Here is an 8,713-nt window from a genome sequence, read left to right as displayed (position 1 = left end):
GTATACCGGATGACAGTCAAACTTTAATAACTTGTTATAGAATCATAGAAAATTACCTGAACCCCTGAGGTTAATGAAGGGAAATTTAATGGTTGAGTTCCGTATACACCTTGGAATTCTGGAAAACATGGTTTGTTGTTTGCAGCAACGCGGCTTCGATCTGCTGTTGTGAACCGAAGTAAAGCTGCAGGATCCTTGAATAATCTTTCACAATTCAACTGAAAGCAGCCGGATTGTGTAGCTTTGAGAGGGGCTGTCTGCACGGCCAGGGCTGGAAACGGAAGTGAGCGAGCGACACCGTAGTGTTCTGTGTGTGTGCATAACTGTACAGAATAACACAAATGTAACAGGACTTTGTTACTTTGCATAACAAATGGGAATTGATCCATTTTTCGACGATTTAAATGAACATGATTTACAAAATGTTTCCGCCCGGTTTCGAGCCGGGGACTTTTCGCGTGTGAGGCGAACGTGATAACCACTACACTACGGAAACGCTGGATAAAACCATCGCCTTTTGTTATAAATCTATGAATCTCTGACGAAAGTTATTAAAGTTTGACTGTCACCCGGCAAACATGTTACAATTTCCTTCAGTGTGCAACACACATTTTTGTTGGTTTTAATACAATTATTAAGATTCTCACACACTTCAATGGTCTTTGTCAGAACTGAAATCCCTGACTGGGAATCAGACCTGATTGTTTTCAATGATGATAGGATTGTCCTATGAGGAGAGATTGAGCAGATTGGGCCTATAATCTCTGGAGTTCAGAAGAACGAGAGGTGTTCTCATTGAAAGGTGGAATTTTCTTGGAGGGCTTGAAAGGGTAGAAGCTGAGAGGTTGTTTCCCCTGGCTGGAGAGTCTAGAACTGGGGGGCAAAGTCTGAGGATTAGGGGCCGGCTATTTGAGACTCAGATGAGGAGACATTTCTTCACTCAGAGGCTTGTGATCTTTGCAATTCTCAACCTCAGAGGGCAGTGGATGCTCAGTCATTGAGTATATTCAAGGATTTGGGAGTCCTTTTACACAGAATACAGAAATTAACGTTTGTGAGCTCATCCTTTATATTGAGCGGTTTCTCGCCCTTTAATCGGTGTCAGCTTTCGCTCAGCGGTTACTTCGCAGCACTAACTTCTTTGGAAGTTCGAACTCTGTCTCACCGCGGGCGCAGTCTGGGCTTTTTTCAAACCCCTTCAACACCGAAACACATTAAAGCAGTGATTTTAATTTAGCAGCGTGACATTTTTCGAGGCACCATTAAATAATTCAATAATTTATTCCTATCAGTGTTGCAGGCTGGGTTCGATTCCCGGTTAGAGAAGAAATTTTGATACCACCGTTTCTTATTCATGAATGCGACGTAATTTTATTAAATTAATTACATGCATCTAATGTGAATAAATAAGAACTGCTATAATCATCATTAATTAACCGGTAACTTTATTTTGCAGAATGAAAGACATGATAATATGGTTACTGAGGGACAGTCGAAACTTCATTCATTTATTTTGCTCTTTGCATCTCCTGATCTGTTAACCCATATCTCATTTTAAACATTGTATTTTAGGAGAATAGTTTAAAATCTTCATTGCTTGAGAGATCAGCGATCTGGGGCAAGATTTGTAAAATTTATCGGGACCGGCTGTTTCACAGAAAAAACCTATTCTCTCACATGATGTTTTCAGACCACACACTGACCAATCTTTGCTGGGCCCCAAGTGGATGATCTGACACTTGCCCGCGTTGAACTCCATTAATCACTGGTCAGGGGAGATTTAATAGAGGTGATCAAAATTATGGGGGAAAAAGTTTCCACTGGCAGGAGTGTCAGCAGGGCTATGGGGGACGACCTGCGGAGTGGGACTGATTGGATAGCTCGTTCAAAGATGCATCATGAATTGCTCATTTTAACCTGCGATTGATAGATTTTAGTTAAACAACGTTATTAAGGGATCATTGAAGTCTGTGAGACACTTCATAATTGTTTCTATTATCAATAATCCACCCACAACATTTTGTTGCACACTGCAGGAATTGTTAACATGTGTAACAAATGACAGTCAAACTTTAATAACGTTTTATAGAATCAGAGAAAATTGCCTGAACCCCTGTGGTTAATGAAGGGAAGTTTAATGTTTGAGTTCCGTATACACCTTGGAATTCTGGAAAACATGGTTTGTAGTTTGCAGAAACGCGGCTTAGATCTGCTGTTGTGAACCGAGGTAAAGCTGCAGGATCCTTGAATAATCTTTCACAATTCAACTGAAAGCAGCCGGAATGTGCAGCTTTGAGAGGGGTTGTCTGCACGGTCAGGTCCGGAAACGGAAGAGAGCGAGCGACACCGTAGTGTTCTGTGTGTGTGCAGAACTGTACAGAATAACACAAATGTAACAGGACTTTGTTACATTGCATAACAAATGCGAATTGATCCATTTTTCTACGACATAAATGAACATGATTTACAAAATGTTGCCGCCCGGTTTCGAACCGGGGACTTTTCGCGTGTTAGGCGAGCGTGATAACCACTACACTACGGAAACGCTGTATAAAGCCGTCGCCTTTGGCTATAAATCTATGAATCTATGAAGAAAGTTATTAAAGTTTGACTGTCACCCAGCAAACATGTTACAATTTCCTTCAGTGTGCAACACACATTTTTGTTGGTTTTAATACAATAAATAAGATTCTCACAGACTTCAATTGTCTTTGTCAGAACTGAAATCCCTGACTGGGAATCAAACCTCATTGTTTTCAATGATGATTGGATTGTCCTATGAGGAGAGATTGAGTAGATTGGGCCTATAATCTCTGGAGTTCAGAAGTACGAGATGTGTTGTCATTGAAAGGTACAATTTTCTTGGAGGGCTTGAAACGGTAGAAGATGAGAGGTTGTTTCCCCTGGCTGGAGAGTCTCGAACTAGGAGGCAGAGTCTCAGGATAAGGGGTCGGCCATTTGAGACTCAGATGAGGAGACATTTCTTCACTCAGAGGCTTGTGAATCTTTGCAATTTTCAACCTCAGAGGGCAGTGGATGCTCAGTCATTGAGTATATTCAAGAATTTGGGTGTCCTTTTACACAGAATACAGAAATTAACGTTTGTGAGCTCATCCTTTATATTGAGCGGTTTCTCGTCCTTTAATCGGTGTCAGCTTTCGCCCAGCTGTTACTTCACAGCACCAACTTCTTTGTAAGTTCGAACTCTGTCTCACCGCGGGCGCAGTCTGGGCTTTTTTCAATCCCCTTCAACACCGAAACACATTAAAGCAGTGATTTTAATTTAGCAGTGTGATATTTTTTGAGCCACCATTAAATGATTCAATAACGTATTCCTATCAGTATCGCGAGCTGGGTTCGATTCCCGGTTAGGGAAGAAATTTTGATATCACCGTTTCTTATTCATGAATGCGATGTAATTTTATTTAATTAATTACATGCATCTAATGTGAATAAATAAGAACTGCTTTAATCACCATTAATTAACCGGTAACTTTATTTTGCAGAATGAAGGACATGATAATATGGCTACTGAGGGACAGTCGAAACTTCATTCATTTATTTTGCTCTTTGCATCTCCTGAACTGATAACTCATATCTCATTTTACACATTGCATTTTAGGAGAATGGTTTAAAATGTTCATTGCTTGAGAGAGCAGCGATCTGGGGCAACATTTGTAAAATTTAACGGGACCGGCTACTACACAGAAAAAAACTATTCTCTCACATGATGTTTTCAGACCACACACTGACCGATCTTTGCTCGGCCCCAAGTGGATGATCTGATATTTGCCCGCGTTGAACTCCATTAATCACTGGTCAGGGGAGATTTAATAGAGGTGATCAAAATTATGGGGGAAACAGTTTCCACTGGCAGGAGTGTCAGCAGGGCTATGGGGGAAGAGCAGCGGAGTGGGACTGATTGGATAGTCATATGAAGTCATATGAAGTCAGAAATAGATGGTAGAAAGGTGAGAAGCAATAAGCAAAGGAGAGAAACACAAAGGGCCAAACTAATTCATAATGAGAGTGTGAAAAAAGCAAGCCTGAAGGCTTTGTATCTTAATGCTAGAAGCATTAGGAACAAGGTGGATGAATTAGCTGTGGAAATAGAGGTAAACAAGTATGATTTGATTGGGATTACAGAAACGTGGCTGCAGGGTGGGCAAGGCTGGGAACTTAACATCCAGGGATATACAATATTTAGGAAGGATCGGCAAAAAGGTCGGGGAGGTGGGGTAGCATTGCTGGTAAAGGAGGGGATTAATGCAATGGAAAGGAAGGATATTAACTCGGATGAAACGGAATCTGTATGGGTAGAAATGAGAAATAGCAAGGGGAGGAAAACGTTAGTGGGTGTGATATATAGGCCTCCAAATAGTAATATGGAGGTGAGGGAAGGCATAAAAAGGGAAATTAGAGAAGCGTGCGATAAGAGCACAGCTGTCATCATGGGTGACTTTAATTTACATATTGATTGGACTACCCAAATTAGTAAAAATTCTGAGGAGGAGGAATTCCTGGAATGTTTTCGGGACGGTTATCTGGACCAATATGTCGAGGAGCCGACTCGAGATCAGGCCATTTTAGACTGGGTATTGTGCAATGAGAAGGGACTTATCAGCCATCTTCTTGTACGAGGCCCCTTGGGTCAGAGCGATCATAATATGATCGAGCTCTCAGTCGAGATGGAGAGTGAGGAAATTGAATCAGAGACTAAGGTCCAGAACTTAAATAAAGGGAATTACGAGGGTATGAGACGGGAATTGGATAAGATTGATTGGGTGGTGTTTCTGGGGGGATTGACAGTGGAGAGACAATGGCAAGCATTCAAAGATAGAATGGAAGAATTCCAGAACATGTTTATACCGGTTTGGCATAAAAGTAAACCTAAAAAGGTGACTCAACCGTGGATAACGAGGGAAATTAGGGACAGCATAAAATCAAAAAAAAGGGCATATCAACTGGCAAAAAAAAGCACCAGACCGGAAGATTGGGGGCAGTACAGGATACAGCAAAAGAGGACAAAGGGATTAATCAGGAAGGGGAAAATAGAATACGAAAGTAAACTTGCAGCAAACATAAAGACAGACTGCAAAAGCTTTTATCGGTATATCAGGAGGAAAAGACTGGTAAAATCCCAAGTCGGTCCCTTGCAGTCCGATTCGGGAGAATATATAATGGAGAATAAGGAAATGGCAGACCAATTAAACTCATACTTTGGTTCTGTATTCACAAAGGAGGACACAAATAACCTCCCAGGAATATCGGCAAACATAGGGACTAATGAAAGGGAGGAGCTGACAGAAATTAGTATCTCTAGGGATATGGTGTTGGGTAAGTTGAGGGGACTGAAGGCTGACAAATCCCCGGGGCCTGATAAACTACATCCTAGGGTACTTAAGGAGGTGGCCCTGGAGATAGCAGATGCTCTAAGGATCATCTTCCGGAACTCCATTGACTCGGGAACAGTACCCGTGGATTGGAGGGTAGCTAATGTTACCCCAATATTTAAAAAGGGGGGTAGAGAGAAAGCAGGGAATTATAGACCAGTAAGCCTTACATCAGTTGTGGGCAAAATGCTAGACTCCATTATTAAGGATAAAATAGCGGAGCACTTGACAAATGGGGAAAGGATCGGACAGAGTCAACATGGATTTACAAAGGGTAAATCATGTTTGACTAATCTGCTGGAATTTTTTGAGGAAGTAACTGGTAAAATAGATGGGGGAGAGCCAGTGGATGCGGTGTACCTTGACTTCCAGAAAGCCTTCGATAAGGTTCCACACAAAAGATTATCATGCAAAATTAAGGCTCATGAATTTGGGGGCAAAGTATTAACGTGGATAGAGAACTGGCTGGCGGATAGAAAACAGAGAGTTGGAATAAACGGCTCGTTTTCGGAGTGGCAGGCAGTGACCAGCGGGGTGCCGCAAGGATCTGTCCTGGGACCCCAGCTGTTCACAATATATATAAATGATCTGGATCAGGGAATTGGATGCAATATTTCCAAATTCGCTGACGACACTAAACTAGGAGGAGCGGTGGGCTCTGATGAGGATGTCAGGAGGCTACAGTGCGATTTGGACAGGTTGGGGGAATGGGCGGATACGTGGCAGATGCACTATAATGTGGATAAATGCGAGGTTATCCACTTTGGGGGTAAAAACAGGAGGGTAGATTATTATCTAAATGGCAATAGATTGGGAGATGGGGAAGTGCAGAGGGACCTGGGTGTTCTTGTGCACCAGTCACTGAAGGAGAGCATGCAGGTGCAACAGGCGATTAAGAAGGCAAATGGTATGTTGGCCTTCATATCAAGGGGGTTCGAGTATAGGAATAGGGATACCTTACTACAGCTGTACAAGGTGCTGGTGAGACCGCATCTGGAGTATTGTGTACAGTTTTGGTCGCCCCATCTGCGGAAGGATGTTCTTGCCATGGAAAGAGTGCAACGGCGATTCACCAGGCTGATACCTGGAATGGCGGGAATGACCTACGAAGAGAGATTAAATAGTTTGGGCTTGTACTCACTGGAGTTTAGAAGATTGAGAGGGGATCTCATCGAAACATATAAAATTATGGCAGGCCTGGACAGGCTTAATTCAGAGAGAATGTTTCCAATGGCCGGGGAGCACAGAACCAGGGGCCACAGTCTAAAAATAGCGGGCAAATCATTTAAAACAGAGATGAGGAAGAATTTCTTCACTCAAAGAGTGGTGAGCCTGTGGAATTCCCTGCCACAGAGGGCTGTGAAGGCTAATTCAATAAATATTTTCAAGAGAGAATTGGATATATTTCTGAAGGCTAAGGGGATTAAGGGTTACGGAGAAAAGGCGGGGACGAGGTACTGAACTGGTAAGATCAGCTATGATGTCAGACGAAGATCAGCCATGATCTCATTGAATGGCGGAGCAGGCTCGAAGGGCCGAATGGCCTACTCCTGTTCCTATCTCTATGTTTCTATGATAGCTCTTTCAAAGATGCATCATGAATTGCTCATTTTAACCTGCGATTGATAGCTTTTAGTCAACCAACGGTATTAAGGAATCATTGAAGTCTGTGAGACACTTCATAATTGTTTCTATTATCATTAATCAACCAACAACATTTTGTTGCACACTGCAGGAATTGCTAACATGTATACCGGATGACAGTCAAACTTTAATAACTTGTTATAGAATCATAGAAAATTACCTGAACCCCTGAGGTTAATGAAGGGAATTTTAATGGTTGAGTACCGTCTACACCTTGGAATTCTGGAAAACATGGTTTGTTGTTTGCAGCAACGCGGCTTCGATCTGCTGTTGTGAAACGAAGTAAAGCTGCAGGATCCTTGAATAATCTTTCACAATTCAACTGAAAGCAGCCGGATTGTGTAGCTTTGAGAGGGGCTGTCTGCACGGTCAGGGCTGGAAACGGAAGTGAGCGAGCGACACCGTAGTGTTCTGTGTGTGTGCATAACTGTACAGAATAACACAAATGTAACAGGACTTTGTTACTTTGCATAACAAATGGGAATTGATCCATTTTTCGACGATTGAAATGAACATGATTTACAAAATGTTTCCGCCCGGTTTCGAACCGGGGACTTTTCGCGTGTTAGGCGAACGTGATAACCACTACACTACGGAAACGCTGGATAAAACCATCGCCTTTTGTTAGAAATCAATGAATCTCTGACGAAAGTTATTAAAGTTTGACTGTCACCTGGCAAACATGTTACAATTTCCTTCAGTGTGCAACACACATTTTTGTTGGTTTTAATACAATGATTAAGATTCTCACAGACTTCAATGGTCTTTGTCAGAACTGAAATCACAGACTGGGAATCAGACCTGATTGTTTTCAATGATGATAGGATTGTCCTATGAGGAGAGATTGAGCAGATTGGGCCAATAATCTCTGGAGTTCAGAAGAACGAGAGGTGTTCTCATTGAAAGGTACAATTTTCTTGGAGGGCTTGAAAGGATAGAAGCTGAGAGGTTGTTTCCCCTGGATGGAGAGTCTAGAACTGGGGGGCAGAGTGTGAGGATTAGGGGCCGGCTATTTGAGACTCAGATGAGGAGACATTTCTTCACTCAGAGGCTTGTGATCTTTGCAATTCTCAACCTCAGAGGGCAGTGGATGCTCAGTCATTGAGTATATTCAAGGATTTGAGAGTCCTTTTACACAGAATACAAAAAGTTAACGTTTGTTAGCTCTTCCTTTATATTGAGCGGTGTCTCGTTCTTTAATCGGTGTCAGCTTTCGCTTGGCGGTTACTTCGCAGCACCAACTTCTTTGTAAGTTCGAACTCTGTCTCACCGCGGGCGCAGTCTGGGCTTTTTTCAATCCCCTTCAACACCGAAACACATTATAGCAGTGATTTTAATTTAGTAGTGTGATATTTTTCGAGGCACCATTAAATAATTCAATAATTTATTCCTATCAGTGTTGCAGGCTGGGTTCGATTCACGGTTAGGGAAGAAATTTTGATATCACCGTTTCTTATTCATGAATGCGATGTAATTTTATTAAATTAACTACATGCATCTAATGTGAATAAATAAGAACTGCTTTAATCACCATTAATTAACCGGTAACTTTATTTTGCGGAATGAAAGACATAATAATATGGTTACTGAGGGACAGTCGAAACTTCATACATTTATTATGCTCTTTGCATCTCCTGAACTGTTAACCCATATCTCATTTAACACATTGCATTTCA

At 41.9% G+C, this 8,713-nt stretch overlaps 3 non-coding genes across 3 annotated transcripts; all 3 read right to left on the bottom strand.

Moving 5' to 3' along the window:
- Nucleotides 1-423: 423 nt before the first annotated feature.
- trnav-cac (transfer RNA valine (anticodon CAC)) lies at nucleotides 424-496 on the bottom strand. Its single transcript has one exon. It is a non-coding gene; the product is annotated as a tRNA-Val (tRNA).
- A 1,976-nt stretch (nucleotides 497-2,472) lies between these two features.
- trnav-aac (transfer RNA valine (anticodon AAC)) lies at nucleotides 2,473-2,545 on the bottom strand. The gene has a single exon. It is a non-coding gene; the product is annotated as a tRNA-Val (tRNA).
- Nucleotides 2,546-7,564: 5,019 nt separating this feature from the next.
- On the bottom strand, nucleotides 7,565-7,637 carry trnav-aac (transfer RNA valine (anticodon AAC)). The gene has a single exon. It is a non-coding gene; the product is annotated as a tRNA-Val (tRNA).
- Nucleotides 7,638-8,713: the final 1,076 nt, after the last annotated feature.

This window comes from Somniosus microcephalus, unplaced genomic scaffold (assembly GCF_052327205.1).
Source record: "Somniosus microcephalus isolate GS21.2 unplaced genomic scaffold, FLI_Smic_1.0 unresolved_chr4, whole genome shotgun sequence".
Taxonomy (NCBI): Eukaryota; Metazoa; Chordata; class Chondrichthyes; order Squaliformes; family Somniosidae; genus Somniosus; species Somniosus microcephalus.
Note: the sequence above shows the minus strand (reverse complement) of the source record. Positions and strands in the feature narration are given on the sequence as shown.